The sequence below is a fragment of the Triticum dicoccoides genome, chromosome 4A (assembly GCF_002162155.2).
Source record: "Triticum dicoccoides isolate Atlit2015 ecotype Zavitan chromosome 4A, WEW_v2.0, whole genome shotgun sequence".
In the NCBI taxonomy this organism is placed as follows: domain Eukaryota; kingdom Viridiplantae; phylum Streptophyta; class Magnoliopsida; order Poales; family Poaceae; genus Triticum; species Triticum dicoccoides.
The window spans coordinates 337505681-337523815 of record NC_041386.1 but is presented as its reverse complement, the minus strand read 5'-3'; positions in this window follow the sequence as shown (position 1 = coordinate 337523815).

The following is an 18135-nucleotide window of genomic DNA, read 5'->3' as shown; positions in this document are numbered from 1 at the left end:
TTAGTGCTACCGGGATGAATAGTGAGAGGAGATTCATGAGCTTCCTTAAGGATCAATCGCCTCAGGTTTCGCACCTTGGGGACCACTAGCCGATTCCCGAAGTATACGACTCCTTGATCATCGATGGAGAAACAATTCGCAACTCCTTTCTTGATGTTTCTCTTAATGCGGGAAATTCCCGGATCTACTTTCTGTGCTTTGATTATCTGATCCGTAAGGGTAGGTTTCGCCACCAAGGTGGAAAGAAATCCTTGAGGAACAATGTGAAGGTTAAGCTTCCGAAATTCCTCATGGAGAAGCGGTTGACTTTGTTGTAACATCAGGTTGTTACAATAAGATTTACGACTTAGCGCGTCAGCCATGACGTTGGCCTTCCCTGGGGTGTAAGTTATTCCTAAATCGAAATCTGTGATCAACTCGACCCAACGTCTTTGCCTGAGATTCAAATCCGGTTGGGTGAATATATACTTCAGACTTTGGTGATCAGTTTAGATTTCGCAACGATTACCGAGAAGGTAATGTCGCCATGTTTTGAGTGCATGGACTACAGCTGCAAGCTCTAGATCATGAGTGGGGTAGTTTTCCTCATGTGGGTGTAATTGCCGTGAAGCATAAGCAATTACGTGTCGATCTTGCATGAGAATACAGCCTAGTCCTTGTCGCGAGGCGTCGCAGTAGATAACAAAGTCCTTAGAGAAATCTGGCGGTACCAATACGGGAGCAGAGGTTAAACGCCTTTTCAGTTCCTGAAAACTGTGCTCACATTGTGGAGACCACTCGAACTTTTTATCTTTCTTGAGAAGTTCCGTGAGGGGTTTGGCTACTTTGGAGAAATTTTCAACAAAGCGGCGACAATAGCTGGCTAGACCAAGGAAACTCCTAACTTGTTTAACGATCTCAGGTGGAGTCCAATCGAGAACAGCCTTGACTCTCTCGGGATTGACAGCAATGCCCTTACCAGAAATTACGTGGCCTAGGTAGGTCACTTCTGGCAACCAAAACTCGCACTTGGATAGCTTGGAATAAAGACAGTGCTCTCTGAGTTTTTCCAACACAAGTCTAAGATGTTCGGCATGCTCTTCCTCGTTCTTCGAGTAAATAAGAATATCATTGAGGTAAACCACGACGAACTTATCTAAGTACTCCATGAAGATCGAGTTCATCAAGCGTGAGAATGTGGCTGGGGCGTTGGTTAGGCCAAAGGACATGACGGTGTACTCGTATTGGCCATAACGAGTAACAAAGGCCGTTTTCGGAATGTCCCCGTTTCTGATTTTGATTTGATGGTAACCCAACCTCAAATCCATTTTAGAGAAGACTGAGGATCTAGCGAGCTGGTCATACAGGTCGTTGATCCTGGGGAGCGGATACTTGTTCTTAATTGTGACCAAGCTGACAGGTCAATAATCTACAACCATCCGGTCCGTACCATCCTTCTTCTTGACGAAGAGGACGGGGCAAGCCCAAGGAGATGAACTAGGTCGGATGAAACCCTTTTGCAAGGACTCATCAAGTTGTTTCTTAAGCTCGGCTAGTTCAAAAGGTGCCATCTTGTAGGGTCTTCTGGAAATCGGGACAGTTCCTGGAATGAGATCTATTACGAACTCGACATTTCTATCAGGTGGAACACCTGGCAATTCCTTTGGAAAGACATCCGGAAAGTCACGGACTACCGGAACGTCTTCGAGGTCTGGCAATGGGCTGGCGTTAAGAGAATATAGCTGTCGCTTGGCTACTCGGGTCAAGACATTAACTATCTTCCCCGAAGAATGGGTGAGTTGAACAGTCCTAGAGAAGCAATCAATTTTGGCATGATGGGCTGACATCCAGTCCATACCCAAGATGATATTAATATCCGAAGATTTGAGGGCTATCAAAGATGCGAGAAAAACAAGTTTGTCGACTTGAATTTCATTTCCATGGCTTACTCTAGAAGTTTGCCATTTGGATCCCGGAGTTGGAATTACCATAGAGGTGGGCATCTCACAGAATGTGGTGTTATGCAGACGAGCATAGCTCTCGGATATAAATGAATGAGATGCTCCTGTATCGAAAAGAACAGATGCTGGGTGGCAATTAACAAGGAGCGTACCGAGAACGACGTTGGGATCCTCTTGAGCTTCCTCAGCAGAGATACAGTTGACATGGCCACGTGCAGCGGTGGCCGGCTTGGCGTGGAACACTTTCCCTGTCGGCTTGCCGCGGCCAACAGTTTTTGCTGTCTGGTTGGGGTTGGTTTGGGGACACTCGCGCATATAGTGGCCTGGTTCCCCACACTTGAAACAAGTCACGGAGCTGGTGCGTGGGGGAGCATTGTTGGTTGGACCACCATAGGGCTTGGCTCATGCATATGACTGAGCTGGGCGAGGTGCCTGGAAGGATGGCCTCGGTGTGAACCTGGGTGGCAGGGCAGAATTAGGCACCCACACGCGGCGCTTCTGAGGACCAGCACCGGATGAGGAACCCAAGTCACGGCCATGCTTGCGTGTTGCTTCATAATCAGTCTGACCAGTCTCACCACTGATAGCCTTGTTAACAAGTTTCTGAAAAGATGTGCACTCATGCAGACGGAGGTCGCAGCGAAGCTCAGGACTAAGTCCCTTATGGAACCTTGCTTGCTTCTTGGCATCAGTAGAAACTTCCTCCGTCGCATAACGGGCAAGGTTACCAAACTCCCTGCTGTAAGCGTCAACAGAGAGTCGACCTTGGGTGAAACTGCAAAATTCCTCACGTTTACGGTCCATGAGACCCTCCGGAATGTGGTGTTCACGGAAAGCTTCGCTGAATTCAGCCCAAGTAGTGACATGGTCCGCTGGGCGCATAGCTCCATAATTCTCCCACCAGAGACTGGCGGGGCCTTCAAGATGATATGCAGCAAAGGTGACCTTGTCAGCCTCAGCTACTAGCGCAGAACGCAGTTTGTGGGAAATACTGCGAAGCCAGTCATCAGCGTCGAGAGGCTCGACGGAGTGGTGGAACGTGGGTGGATGTAACTTGATGAAATCACTGAGTGACACCAAGTTAGTCCTCTGATGGTGTGTTGTGTTCTGTTCAATACGCTCCAACAAACGGTTGGTCTCCCGCTTGTTTCTCTCAGCCTCTAGCATAACTTCTGCCAGAGAGGGAGGGTGAGGCAGATTTGTATCCCCAACTCTGCTGCCTTCGGCCTGCTCTGGGGAAGCAGGGTTATTGCGGGTGTTGACCATCCTAGGAAAACAAGACAATGGTTTAGTCCAACATGACAAGATTCCGACATAGAATGTAGAATGTAATGGACAACTCAGAATGCAAGATGATCATCCGTATGACATGGTAGATACAGAAACTGCTTCTTTTATTCCATCGTCATACACACCATACGAGGTTTAGTACAAGACCAACAAGTACTACTACGGTGAAAGGAGGATTACATCTCATCAGAGGCATCCCAAGCTCCTATACATTATTTTTCCTACACCCCGGGATTACTACATGCTAAGTCATATTCCACAAGTCACGCAGGACGGTGGAAATACAACTATTACAATACCTAGTGGAACTACTACTATCTCAGTCATCTCCGTAGTAGTTATCATAGAAGTCTCCTCCATAGCCTGGAAGTTCAACGTGAGCATCCGGAAACAAACGGTCCTGAGGAGCCTGTGGACCAAAAGGGCTAGGGTGAGGTCTTGGACCAACAAACGGTGGCCTGCGAGGACCACGAGGTGGGGTGATGCCTCCCACATCACGCCAATCCATCATGTCCGGCAGAGCAGACCTAACAGGATACAGATCTCTCATATCCATGCATCCAGCTTGCACAGCCGGTGCAAACCGAGTCAAGGTGGCCCAATGATCGGCGCGGGTGTTGAAAAGCTCCATTCTCAAGGCCCGATTCTCTCGGTCCTTATCCTCGAGCAACTCAGCAATGGTGCGAGTTAGTGACTCCTCCTGACTGGGGTCAGCATAGATAGCCCGGAGATAACCGTGCGCTCCAGGAAGTGAAGCTGGCATATACCGAAAGTCGGTGTTGCGAAGCAGGCCAGACCTGACTCGCATGATGGTCATCATAGAATAAGCCGCATCTTGCACAGCCATCTCAATAGTAACACCGAGCCCATAGGAACAATGAAGAGCCTCGGTAGAACCAGGATAAGAGGGAAATATCCGGACGGTGCAAAGATACTGGCTTTGGTTAAAATCTCGAAACTGCTCTTCGACCGTGTATTCGGGATACCAACGGTAACCCGTCTCGATCATCACTCGGACTAACATAGACGTATGACCGGTCACACCAATGCATCGGGTCAGGCGAACCACTTGATTTTGGTCGCGAGTGGCCATCTGAAAGCACAATCATAACGCAAAGGCATTAGGATTTCTAGCAAAATTTCGACAGCATAACGGCTGTAAATGCTCAAGAAAGGTTTCAGACATTTATCAAAAAAATTGCATAGACACTCAACAATATCATATCAAGGTTCTAGGTTCAACTTATCAGCATAACAAGGTATTAGAAATGAACTAGGCTTGTAGTCATCAAACCTATAAGGTACTACTGATTCATAACACGTGAACCTGATAGAAAGAGAAGATCCTAATCCTTAATCCCCGGTAGAAGAATGGACTGACTCAGATCAGAATGCCATGAAGAGCCTTACGTACCATCCCACAATCAATTCCCCTACATATAACTAAAGCATTTCTAGACTCAACATCGACCAGTTTGGCTTGGAGAACCTACAGGCAGTCCAGCTCTGATGCCAACGCTGTCAGGACCCCGACTCAGTGTCACATCGATCTAGCCGGTAACACCTCATATCACTTTGCGGCCTCACGCACGGTATTCCCACGGGGGTCGCCTTACCTTTGCCCGGGACCGTTTGCGCCTTTTGGCTCACGTATATGATGATGTCGCTAGCATCCATATGATAAGGAGCCCGGGCTGACATGACTAGTCGTAAACCGAAAGTGGCACAGACCTACAGGGACAGGCATCCATGACCCAGCATCGAACGTGTTGGTCATCAGCAAGTGGGTCCGGGCTGTAGCACTGGGCTAGCAGGACTCCGGTAAACCGGGCTGTAGCGGGCTAACAGGGCTCCGGTACTCAATGCGTGACATTTCCCCGAAGGGACAGACACAGGAACGAAGAAGGACACATGCCGGCCAGCCTAAGTGTTCCGGAGCAGTAGCATGCTACCATGGCTCAATGGAAACACTAGGAGACATTTCCCGGTAAGAGAGGCTACTAAAGATAAACAACTAGATAGTCAGATCCCACACATACCAAGCATTTCAATCATACACACAATATGCTCGATATGTGCAAATACAACAAGGCATCACAACATGACTCTACGACACAAGTACTTTATTTAAAGGCTCAGAGAGCCATACATAACATACATACAAGTACGGGTCACACGACCCACATTCAAGTCATACAGTCATACAAACCAGCAGCGGAAGTAATTTGTCTGAGTACAGACAACTAGTAAAATAAAAGAGGCTTGGAAAGCCTAGCTATACTACATGGTCCTTCACGTGCTCAGGGTCACCACCTGGGCCTTAGTCTACTCGTCGATGTCAACGTCTACGAAGAACCCATCAGAAGGGGTTGCAGCGCCTTCTGTAGAAAGTAAATTATAGCAACATGAGTACAAAGGTACCCAGCAAGACTTACGTCAGATCCTACATACATGCACATTGTCAAGAAGGGTTGGTGGAGTTATTGCAGCAAGCCAGCTTTGACTCTTGGCTAAATTATCCTACGAGGCTCCAACTTGAAAAGGTTTTGCACACACGAGTCCACTACTCACCACTTCAATACACAACCGAGAATTCACCTCCGTCTTCCTACGGAGGGCCATCCTCGGCACTCACGCTTATCTTGAAGCTTTTAGTAGTTTCCAGTTTACTTGTCTATGAACTGTATAGGCAACCAAGTAGTCCTTCACCACGGACGCGGCTATTCGAATAGATCATGTTAACCCTACAGGGGTGTACTTCTTCATACACGCTCTCACCACTTACCGCCGTTTACACGACATGTACTCGGCAACCTTCAAGCGGAAGCCCAACGTGGGTGTCGGCTACGACCTACCTAATCACCTAAACCTCCAATCCAGGTTTATCGCCTATCCAGGTTCCATCCGCAGGGAGTCCGGCCGAGGTTTCCCATACGGCCCCGGACGATGTGTACAGGGTTCTCGAGATACCTAACGGGTATTCGATACACCGTGCCACGTACCTACCGCATCACAGCCCACCCCTACGGTCAGCGCTGCCCACGGCCTCCAGTAGGCTACAAACACCAGAAACTACTTGCAACTCCTGGACAGAGAACTAGGGTGAATAAGAAGCCGAGAGGGTCCATTGGTTTCGGGCCCAATGCATGGTAGTAGCTGATTCTTAAATCACACATACAGATCTCAGTGCTTAAGGTCGGCTTCAATGAAACAACCCACCATGTACTCCTACATGGCCTCTCATCGATACCTTTGCCTGATGGATCGATGCACGGATACGGTTCTTTGCTAGGGTAATCACGGTACTCCTCGGAGGCAGAACCTGCCGCAAAGAACACCGATACACAACCATGACCAAACAATGTGCGACAATATGATGCATGCATGAAACATGGCAATATGAGTGTGTTGGGCTAATGCAACTAAAACCAGATGGGTTTGAAGCAATTTGAACCAAAGATTCAAATTTCAAACTCATAAATGGCCCTTTAAAGTGTTTTATCTTGTTCTGCACTAAACAGCAAGTTAACTTGTTTAAACATGCATGAAAACAGTACAGATGGATAGATTGGATTTTTCTGATCATTTTTCATATATAACTTGTTTGATTTGGAGTTACAGATTAAAAGTTATGAATTTTTGAAGTTTAAACTATATTCTGGAATTTCCTATATTAGAATAAATCCAGAAATTAATTTATTGCGTCAGCCATGCGTCAGAATGACGTCAGGGTCAACGGAGACGTCCAGGTCAAACCTGACTGTGGGTCCAGGGTGTCAGGGTAATTAGTCTAATTAAAGTTTAATTAAAACTAAACCTATTTAGTTAACAGGGCTGGGCCCCACCTATCATTGACTCATCAGAGTCAACCAGGCCCACCGTGGTCAAAGTCAACGTCGGCTGCACCGGCGTTTAGCCGCCGGCGAGCCCGACGCGGCGGCGGAAGTGAGTTTGGCCGTTTCGGCAACCAAACGAGCCGCGGAGGGTGGCTATGGATAGCTGGGAACATGACGCAACTTCTGGTGGAGTCGGTTGGGATCGGGGCGGCTGGAATCGATGCCGGCGACGACCTAGGCGGCCGCCGGTGTTCGGCCGAAGGCGAACTTGAGGCTAGAGGGGTCGGTGAGGTGCGGGGAGTAGTTGGTTAGGTGCTACGTGACGTGGTGAGCACGATGGACACCAAGTGGTGGCCGGAGGTTGACCGGGAGCACGTCGGCGACGAGCTCCGCGGCGGTGGGTGCGGTTGAGCTCCGGGAGGTCACTACACAGCTCGGGGGCAAGAAAGGAAGGGACGGGAAGATGCTTAAGCTCACAGGGAACTCGACGAAACAGTTGGTGCGGCCGGGGATGGGCCGGAGCGACGACGGCGTTGAAGGGGATCTCCGGCGACGGCGGTTCGGTCGAGGTCGGTGCGGTGGACTCGGGCCTTGCGAGCGCTCGGGGCTCGGCTTGCTCGAAGGAGAGGAGGGTGGCGGAGCTCCTGGACACGGCGGCACGGCGTGGGGTTGACGGAGGGCATGGCTACGGCGAGGGGGTGGCGGCGATGGCGTCGGCCATGGCGTGGGAGAGCGAGGGAGAGGAGTTGGGGGGAGAATGGAGGTGTCCTGGGGGTTCACGGCCCGACGTGGAGTTCATCCAAGCCAGCAACGAGGCGAGGAGGTGAAGCAGGGCGACGGCCAGCTGCGTGGCGCACGCTGCGGCCGCCGTCGGGCACCTGCCTGCCTGCCTGGCCGGCAAGTAGCTCGCTGGCGTGGCGCTGGGCTGGGCCGGCAGGTGGGCCGGTTAGCGGGCGCTAGGTAAGTCTTTCTGTTATTTTCCTTTTTCTATTTTTCTGCAACTTTGTGGAGTTTTTAAAAATACTTAGATGGCTCCAAAAATCACCAAACTGCTCCTGGTCCATAGTTGGATTATTTCCAACATGAAACATTTTTGTTTGGGAATATTTGGGCATTTGCAATATTTTATAAAATTTGAGCTGCTCAAATTCAAATACTAATGAATTAATTCAAAGACCTTAGGATGACCTAGAAAATGGTGCACCACTTTTGGCAGAGGCTCTGAACCAAAACAAAGGTGATGAGCATTTTTAAGGGCATTTCAGGTTCATTGAAATAATTTTTAGTAAACCCTAGTTGGATTAAAAGGGGTTCTGGGGGTTTCTGTCCTTCCCCATTTCAATTCAAATGATATTTAAACATGATGCACACACTAATGCATGGACTAGCTAGGGTGTGACATATTTGAAAATATATAGGTGGAAGAAATAGGTCAGTGGAGTCACGAGGGGCTCACAAGGGTGGGGGCGCGCCCTACCCCCTAGGCAAACCCACCGACCTTGTGGCTGCCTCGTGGCTTCTCTAACTTGCACTCCAAGTCCTTTGGGTGTCTTCTGGTCCAAGAAAAATCATCACAAAAGTTTCATTCCGTTTGGACTCCGTTTGGTATTCCTTTTCAGCAAAACTCTAAAACAAGAAAAAACAGAAACTTGCACTGGGCTCTAAGTTAATATGTTAGTCACAAAAATCATATAAAATAGCATATAATGCATATAAAACCTGCAAAACAGATAATATAATAGCATGGAACAATCAAAAATATGTTGGAGACGTATCAGTTGGTGACTAGTATCATCCCTTCTATGATGGTGTTGACTGCCGATATGGTTCCCATCGCGAGGTATGTTCCTCTTTGGTCTGACCGTTTGCCAAAGATCCTGCATGTTGACTCTGCTCTTGTGCTACTATTTTGGCACTGCCATGATAAAGCTATAATGTTATTATTTTGCACCTTAATCTAGTGGCACTATTAACTTGAGGCAATGTTTTGGCACCGCTAGTGCCACTGATTTTTTATATATATTGAAAGAGGGGGTTTCCTCCAATTTCATTAAAGAAACCAAACCATAGAGAACCATTATCCGACAACATCTCAGTGTAAACGGGCAGTTATGCAACAACTACTAGAATGTACTGAGTACTTGTAGGAGACAAGTTCGCCACATAAGCTAGGCAGGTAGGGGGACATAGCACCAGCTCGATCAAGTTCGGATTACAACCAAAATGCTACGATGGAAACATTAGGGGGGAAGATAGGGACTGAAAGAGCCAGCTTCAGCATCCCACTCTAAGCACCCCCGGCTCCATCCTTGAGACACACGGTACAGATCACTTGCCACCTTCTCTACCCTAGTGCCACTGATAAAATGAGGTAATAATATAGTTAAAATAGACCGAGTGTCCTCTCTATCATTTCATTTCCAATGTAGATAAAGAATGTGCTTCTCTTTGTTAGTATATGTTTCATCAACTAGTCCCATTATTAATCTTTAAGTGTTTTTGCAAACTGGGGTGCTTAATTTTAGTCGATCTGCACAAAAATAGAGACTGGAATGTCTCAAGGCCCCTCCTTGTACTACCGCTGTACACTGATGTTCATCACTGGCAGAAGGTGTATCGGGGAGAATTGGGTCGATTTCCAGTATATGAGGCCTACCGGATGAGGCATCGCAGGGCCCATCTCGCCCTCGTAGCATGGCATTATTAGTGTATGCTTCATCAACTAGTTCCTCTATAATTTAATCACTCTTTTTCATTATCTATGCGAACAGGGTTATTCGGCTACATTTTGGTGGAACTGCACAAATGTACGGATGGAATCGGCATATATGCAGAGTGCAAGGTGCCAAGTAAAAATTAACGACACCAACCATGCTCCATCTAAGCATTGGTATCCACCACCAGTGGGATAAGTGGTGCTCTCTATGGACTGATCTTTCTGGGCAGCAAATCCTCTAATCAAATACTAGTAGCTTATATTGGCACTTTTCTAGGGAGTACTATTTCTGAAAGAAGCACCAACCTATATTACTTTATTTGTACATAGTGTCACCACTTTGTTTTTGGTCCAGAGCTATTTTAGGGTGATTGGTGTAGTACTCGGAGATTGATTGTAAGCATGATTTTCATTAGCCATTACACTGATTGTAAGCAGGAGGGGATAGAAGATTAGGTTAGTGCGAAGCTTACCTTAAGCCCTACTGCCGCCGTTGAAACGAGGTGAGCGGTGAGGGGACCGTGGAGAACGGCGGGGAAGAGACGTCGTGCCATCCGTCCTCCTCTTGCGATGGGAGAACGAGTACTTCTGTGGCTCCGGTTGACACTTCACCCTCACGAACAGCACACCGTACTCGATCGATTCGTTATCCTCTGGATGCTCGACCTTCAACCTGTACACCCACCACCTCCGGCTGACTTTTGCGTCGGGTGAATCTGTTTGCTCCATCGCCCAGAGGAGATACTTGATGAACTCGAAGGACTGCGGCATGACTGCTATCGGCAAGTACATCACCGTCCTCATCTCCGCTGTCTCTGTCTTTTGCATACATTGCCACATGGCCCTCACCATCCTCGAAATCTCCCACTCATTTTCAGACCAAGTAAGGATCTCCTTCAATCTGGCTAACTTCACCTAGTCGTTGCCGGCGATCTGCCCGATTCACTGTTGCATCCTCTCCATAGATGTCCTTCTGAGAGGTCCAGTGCTAGCTTTGGAAGATGGGAGGAGAGACTGTGGTCTTGCAATGGAGAAGAGGGAGAGGTGAGACGGTGGTTTTGCAATGGAGAAGATGGAGAGGAGAGGGGTGGTTTTTCAATGGAGAAGAGGGAGAGGCGAGCCGGTGGTTTTGCAATGGAGAGGAGGGAGAGGAGTGTGCGATAGTGATTTAGGATTGGACGGGAGGGCCGGCGCGCTGTGACTAGATCAAAATCAAAATCAATTTAACCTTCAATTAAGAAAGTGACCCCACATTAACTAGTCTCCCTTGTATTCTGGGTCATATTTGACCGTGATTTTCACAAATAAAATATATGTTACATGTTGCAAAAATAATATAATTTCAAAGTACATTCAGATACGAACCAAACAATACAATTTTTGATGACATGCATTCACATTTTGCTTGTCAAATACAGTACGTGTTCAAACTTTGACCCAACATACGCAAAACAAAAAATACTTCCAAGACCAGCGCCGCTCCTCTCCTCTTAAACCACCGCCGCTCCTCTCCTATTCCAATCCAAATCCAGCGCCACTCCTCTTCTCTTGCATTTCAAAACTACCGCCGCTCCTCTCCTGTTCCAATCCAAAACCAACGTCGCTCCTCTCCTCTTCCATTTCAAAAGCACCGCCGCTCCTCTCCCATTCTAATCCAAAACTAGCACTTCTCCTCTCCTCTTCCATTCAAAAACCACTGCCAGCGAGTGAAGGTGCTGCATAGAAGTAGATCGATGGAGGAGTACAACCGATATGTGTCGCTCGCAGGAGGTGACCCTGTGAAGCTAGCTAGGATGTTGGAGATACAGTCTTGGTTTGACAACCCGAAGAAATTAGCGGCGATGGCGAAAGCGATGGCCAAATATCTAGAAAAGAGCGAAAAGGACGTGATACACTGGGATGGAGTCACGTGGGAGTACATAGAGCTGCTCCTCTGGGCCATGGAGCAAATAAATTCAGCGGATCCGATCATGAGGCTGCGGTGGTGGGAGTACCGATCCAAGATGGAGCATCCACCCGAGATTGATGGATCGAGCATCTACACGGTGTCGTTTGTGAGGGTGCCATCATAGGGCGAGCCGGTGGAGTCTTCATTGAAGGAAATATGCCCTAGAGGGAATAATAAAGTTGTTCTTTATATTTCCTTATATCATGATAAATGTTTATTATTCATGTTGGAATTGTATTAACCGGAAACTTAGTACATGTGTGAATACATAGACAAACAGAGTGTCCCTAGTATGCCTCTACTTGACTAGCTCGTTAATCAAAGATGGTTAAATTTCCTGACCATAGACACGTGTTCTCATATGATGTACGAGATCACATCAGTGGAGAATGATGTGATGGACAAGACCCATCCGTTAGCTTAGCATAATGATCGTTTAGTTTTATTGGTATTGCTTTCTTCATGACTTATACATATTCCTCTAACTATGAGATTATGCAACTCCTGAATACCGAAGGAACACCTTGTGTGCTATCAAACGTCTCAACGTAACTAGATGATTATAAAGAAGCTCTACAGGTGTCTCCGATGGTGTTTGTTGAGTTCGCATAAATCGAGATTAGGATTTGTCACTCCGTGTATTGGAGAGGTATCTCTGAGCCCTCTCGATAATGCACATCACTATAATCCTTGCAAGCAATGTGACTAACGAGTTAGTTATGGGATGATACATTACGGAACGAGTAAAGAGACTTGCCAGTAACGAGATTGAACTAGGTATGATGATAGCGATGATCGAATCTTGGGCAAGTAACATATCGATGACAAAGGGAATGACGTATGTTGTTATGCGGTTTGACCGATAAAGATCTTCGTAGAATATGTAGGAGCCAATATGAGCATCCAGGTTCCCCTATTGGTTATTGACCGAAGATGTGTCTCGGTCATGTCTACATAGTTCCTGAACCCATAGGGTCCGCACACTTAACGTTCGATGACGATTTGTATTATGAGTTATGTGATTTGATGACCAAAGTTTGTTCGGACTCCCGGATGAGATCACAGACATGACAAGGAGTATCGAAATGGTTGAGAGGTAAAGATCAATATATTGGAATGTTATATTCGGACAGCGGAATGGTTCTAAAGTGATTCGGGTATTTTTCGGAGTACCGGGTGGTTACCAGAACCCCCCGGGGAACTATTGGGCCTTCATGGGCTTTAGTGGAAAGGAGAGAAGGGCCACAAGGGGTGGACACGCCCCCCCCCATGGCAAGTCTTAATTGGACTAGGGAGGGGGCGCCCCCCTCTTTCCTTCTCCCTCTCCTCCTCCTTCCCTCCCCCCCCTCTTGGAAAAGGAAGAGGACTCCAACTGGGATTGGGAATCCTAGTTGGACTTCCCTATGGCGTGCGCCCCCCTTGACTGGCCTCCTCCTCCCCCCTCCTTTATATACCTGGGCAGTGGGCACCCCAAAGCACAACAGACAATCTCTTAGCCGCGTGCGGTGCCCCCTCCATAGTTGAATACCTCGGTCATATCGTCATAGTGGTTAGGTGAAGCCCTGCACCAGTAACTTCATCATCACCGTTGCCACGCTGTCATGCTGACGGAACTCTCCCTCATCCTCAACTGGATCAAGAGCTCGAGGGGCGCCATCGTACTGAATGTGTGCTGAACACGGAGGTGTTGTATGTTCGATGCTTGGATCGGTTGGATCGTGAAGACGTTCGACTACATCAACCGCGTTACTAAACGCTTCCGCTTTCGGTCTACGAGGGTACGTGGACACACTCTCCCCTCTTGTTGCTGTGCATCTACTAGTTAGATCTTGCTGATCGTAGGAATATTTTTGAATTGCTACGTTCCCCAACATTCACCGACTGAACCCAACTACAAGAGGAGAAAACAGTTGGCGCGACGGTGCTTCCCCGCCATCCTCTCCCTCGCCATTCACCTCGTCCCACGGGGGGGGGGGGCTGTCTGCCGCTGAGGAATAGGAGGGGACGCCCCCCCCCCAAAAAAAATTGTCTAAGGAGGAGCTTAGGGTTGTCAGTATTTGCAGGTTGTGTTTGTGTTTCAGATTTGAGAGTACTTTCAGATATCAATGTCTTTCGAATTTCAGATTTGCAGTATTGACCATATGAAGTATTTTATTAATTCTAGAGATCTATTTTTAGCACTCTTAAAAATGTAGTTTCATATAAAAGTGCAGACAATGTGAATCTTAGAGAAGAAACTTCAAGTTTCAGTCTCAGATAAGAAACTGCAAGTTTCCGAGGCGGAGCATTTATATTAACACGCCCTTTTCAAACAGGGATAACATCATGTTGGAAGGTTTATTCATGGTAAAAAATGGGACTACCAGCCAGTTAACATCATGCTGATCAACATTCGTGCATAGCACATCTTCATATGATGCACAGTCAAAAATTATGCTATTTTCAAAATGCCCATACATTGTTGAGTGTGTTGGAGGTGGTGTGCATAGATGACAACGGGCACCCACATAATAGAGGCAGAGGAAAAAATTGTGGATATTTTCACTGCATCATGTTGAATAGAACCCGGGCAGAGCAGCGGTTCAGGAGTGGAACTTGGTCACTGGGCTACCCCAGTACTTTCACTAGAAATTAGGCACAACATCTACCCCTACTGTAGCACGTCCGTGGGCCTACCAGGTCCATGGCCGTACACAAGCAAATGCCTCATTGAAAGAATACTTCCTCCTAATGCAACACTGACGTTGGGGCATGGTTTGTCAATGTAGTTACTAAAGGAGATAAATTTACAATGAAGCTATTCATTGGGGAGTTAGCATGTATCATTTATTATCACTGGGCCAACGAATATCAGCTGGGTTTTGGGCTGCCTAGTCTAGGCTTTCTTTTTAAACATGTGCAGCCCACGACATGCCGGTTTGTATTTGTTTGAGGTTCGTCATGTATCGATTGGCCTATGGCCCTCCCATCCTAGGTTTTATTGTTCCCAAACATCCGCAACTCAACTTATGTATTTTTTTTGAAGAAAACGCAGAGGTCTGTTCTATTTTTCTATATAAGAATAGGAATGCCATGTCCAACTTATGTTTCCCTTCTAACTATATTATATGTATATATTTATATATTATTTTATATAATATTATATACTATTGTTATTACCACCATATATTTAACAAATACTTACATGTAGAAGAAAAAAAATATCCCATGTATTATGAACTTATAAAAATAAATGTTTAATAATTAAATCCTGGTTTTTTTATTAAGGTCAGTGAAAATACAGGTGATTGTGTACAAAAGCTTCGTAAGATTTAAGGACAAATGTAAATAAAGCACTTATTATTTAAATATATTTATAACAAAATGCTCATCCCCTGTTTATTTTTGATAACATTGCTGCACCCAACCCAACATTATAATTGGAACCAGCCCAGCAAAATCATGTATTTTGAGAAAGTGCAAATGGGACGTAATGTTTTAGGAAAAAATAAAGGGGCCGCATGGATGATATATTATTTGATCACCCAGGCTAGCAAATTCGTGTATTTCTACAAAGTGCAAATGGGCTATAGTTTTTTTAGAAATAAAATAAATGGGCCACGTGGACGCTACATTATTTCTTCATCCAGCGCAACGAAAGCACTAAAAAACCTAGCGAAGCAATTGGACTGTAAATTCTAAAAAATGGGTTGAATATGTGTGACATTATTGGAGGCTGAAATGTGGGCCAATAGGTCGAAGCCAACGCAAGGCGTTGTCAACTTAGTCAACAAATGATTCTGACATTGATAGCCATTGGATTTACATCGAACGACCGACATTCATCTTCAATCTCTCGTCTTCTTCCTCCAGCGCCGCTCGGACCACCTACTCCTGCCTGCGGCTGCTAGCAGCTCTGCTTAGCATGCTTCGCTGCGAAGCGCTACCCCACCACCGGCCAAGCCATCCCTCCACCCCCCACACCTCATGTTATTCTTCACTGACTGCAGAACCATGCCGCATCAGAACCAGTTAACCTCCGTACACCTCTCCGTCTATGACTCCATTGCCGCACCTTCCCATCACCGGCTCGTTGCCGTCCGAGGCCTCGCCGTCGTCCACAGCCTTGGTGCGCTCTGCATGGTGGTCAACATGGTCAACAAACGAGAGTCATCGGAAGAGGACTGTACGTGGAGAGGCTGACAGTGGGGACGCACAGGTCCATGGACACACGCATGCAACCTCCTCCTTATTATGCGAAAATAACATTATTCCCCCCTGAAAGCTAGGACACACCGTGTATATCTTCTCAAGGAAGGAAGTGTCTCCTTATGCCTACCCCTGACAGCTCGGACCCACCAACAGCATCTTTGCACGCAAGGAAGTGCTTCCTTATTACGGGAAAAAAAATATGATTCCGCCCCTGACTGCTGGGACCCGCCAGTTATATATTCGCATGCAAGGAAGTGCCTCCTTGTCCTCCTTGACAGCTGGGACCCACCCCGTCGAAGCGTATGTTGCATTGTCTGTGTACAAACCGGTCGATCGGTCTGTCTGCCACGATGAAGCATGGCCGAGTAAGTAGCAGTAGTAGTTCAGGCAGTCTAGTCAAAACTGCGTACACATACGTACAGCCAGATGCCAAAAAATGGCCACATACATACCTAAGGGCAGGGTCTTGAACACATACTCGCGCATGTACACGTCTAGGGCTCGTGTACATGGAGAGGCAACTGATGGTAGCAATGACGTCCTGTTCATCGAAAGCCAACTGGCTGGGTCGCAACAGAGAAACTGCGTCATGTTCATCGGGAGGCAACGGAATGGGTTGTGTTCATCGGGAGGCAATGGAATACGTCATGTTCTATTCATCGGGAGCCAACCGGCTTGGACGGAACAGCCGAAATGAGGTCTGGCGTACAGCAAAACGGAGGAAACGGGCCTTTTGTTCGACCGCGTACGGTCGAAACAGGGTCCTATTCATCGGGAAGGGGGGCTGGCGTACCACGAAACGGAGGAAATGGACTTGTGTTCGAGTGCCTATGGTCGAAACAGGGTCCTGTTCATCCACCGTCTACTGCCTCGCTCCAGCCTCCACGAGCTACTGTTCATCCACCGTCGACCTCCTTCAGCCTCCACGGGCTACTATTCATGCAAGGGCTACTTTCCATCTAGCCTCCACCGACTACTATCCATAGAGCCTCCACGGGGTCCTGTTCATCCACCCCCAATCGGCTGGGGTGCGGCGGTCTCCTGGGGGTCCTGTTCATCCACCCCCAATCCGATCATAGTCTATGGTGACCCCCATGGCGGCGATGCGATCTAGGAGCTCGTTTAAAGATGATAGCTCCGCCGGATCCATCTTCTTGGAGTACTTAGAGTCAACATGAAGGGGATTTTTGATGACCCGAGAAGCCATCATCGACTTAATGGCCGAACGGGCGGTCATAATGAAGCCGCCCAGCCGGAGGGTTTGGCCTAGGGCCAGTGTTCCTCCGGAGGTGACGTTAGCCTTGAGAACAAGGTGAGCCATCGATCCTATCTTTTGACGGCACAGTGGAACTCTCAATGAAAGCACTAATGTCGGTGTCAAAACCGGCGGATCTTGGGTAGGGGGTCCCGAACTGTGCGTCTAGGATCGATGGTAATAGGAGACGGGGGACACAATGTTTACCCAGGTTCGGGCCCTCTCTATGGAGGTAATACCCTACTTCCTGCTTGATTGATCTTGATGAATATGAGTATTACAAGAGTTGATCTACCACGAGATCGTAATGGCTAAACCCTAAAAGTCTAGGCTGACTATGATTATGAGGATATATCTACGGTCCTAGCCCTCTGGCTTATATAGACACAGGAGGGATCTAGGGTTACACAAGGTCAGTTACAGAGAAAGGAATATTCATATTTGATCGCCAAGCTTGTCTTCCATGCCAAGGAGAGTCCCATCCGGACACAGGTAGAGTCTTCGGTCTTTGTATCTTCATGGCCCATCAGTCCGGCCCGTATCCAATAGGTCGGACGCCCGATGACCCCTTAGTCCAGTACTCCCTCAAGGGCCTTTTCATGGTCAATGATGAGGACATCAATACCATTGTTACACCCACATCCCCTTCTGCTATACATACTGGACCGATTACTAGAGCTGACGCACGCCAATTGAATTACCAGGTACTTTCATTTCTTGGTAACAATTCAAATGCTCATGAGAATATGATGCTGCCTAAATTGGATACATTTGTTTTGCTTACAAATGAAGGGCCTAGCTTTGACAAGAAAGATGAACCTTGGAGCAAGTTCAAGCATTGTAACGCTCGCGATGCAGCTATATCTCCCATGTGTCGAGGCACGACTTAGAGGCATAATCGCATGGTGGTTTTTTGCAAGAGGGGTAATCTTCACACAATCCCATGTACTGATTAAGAA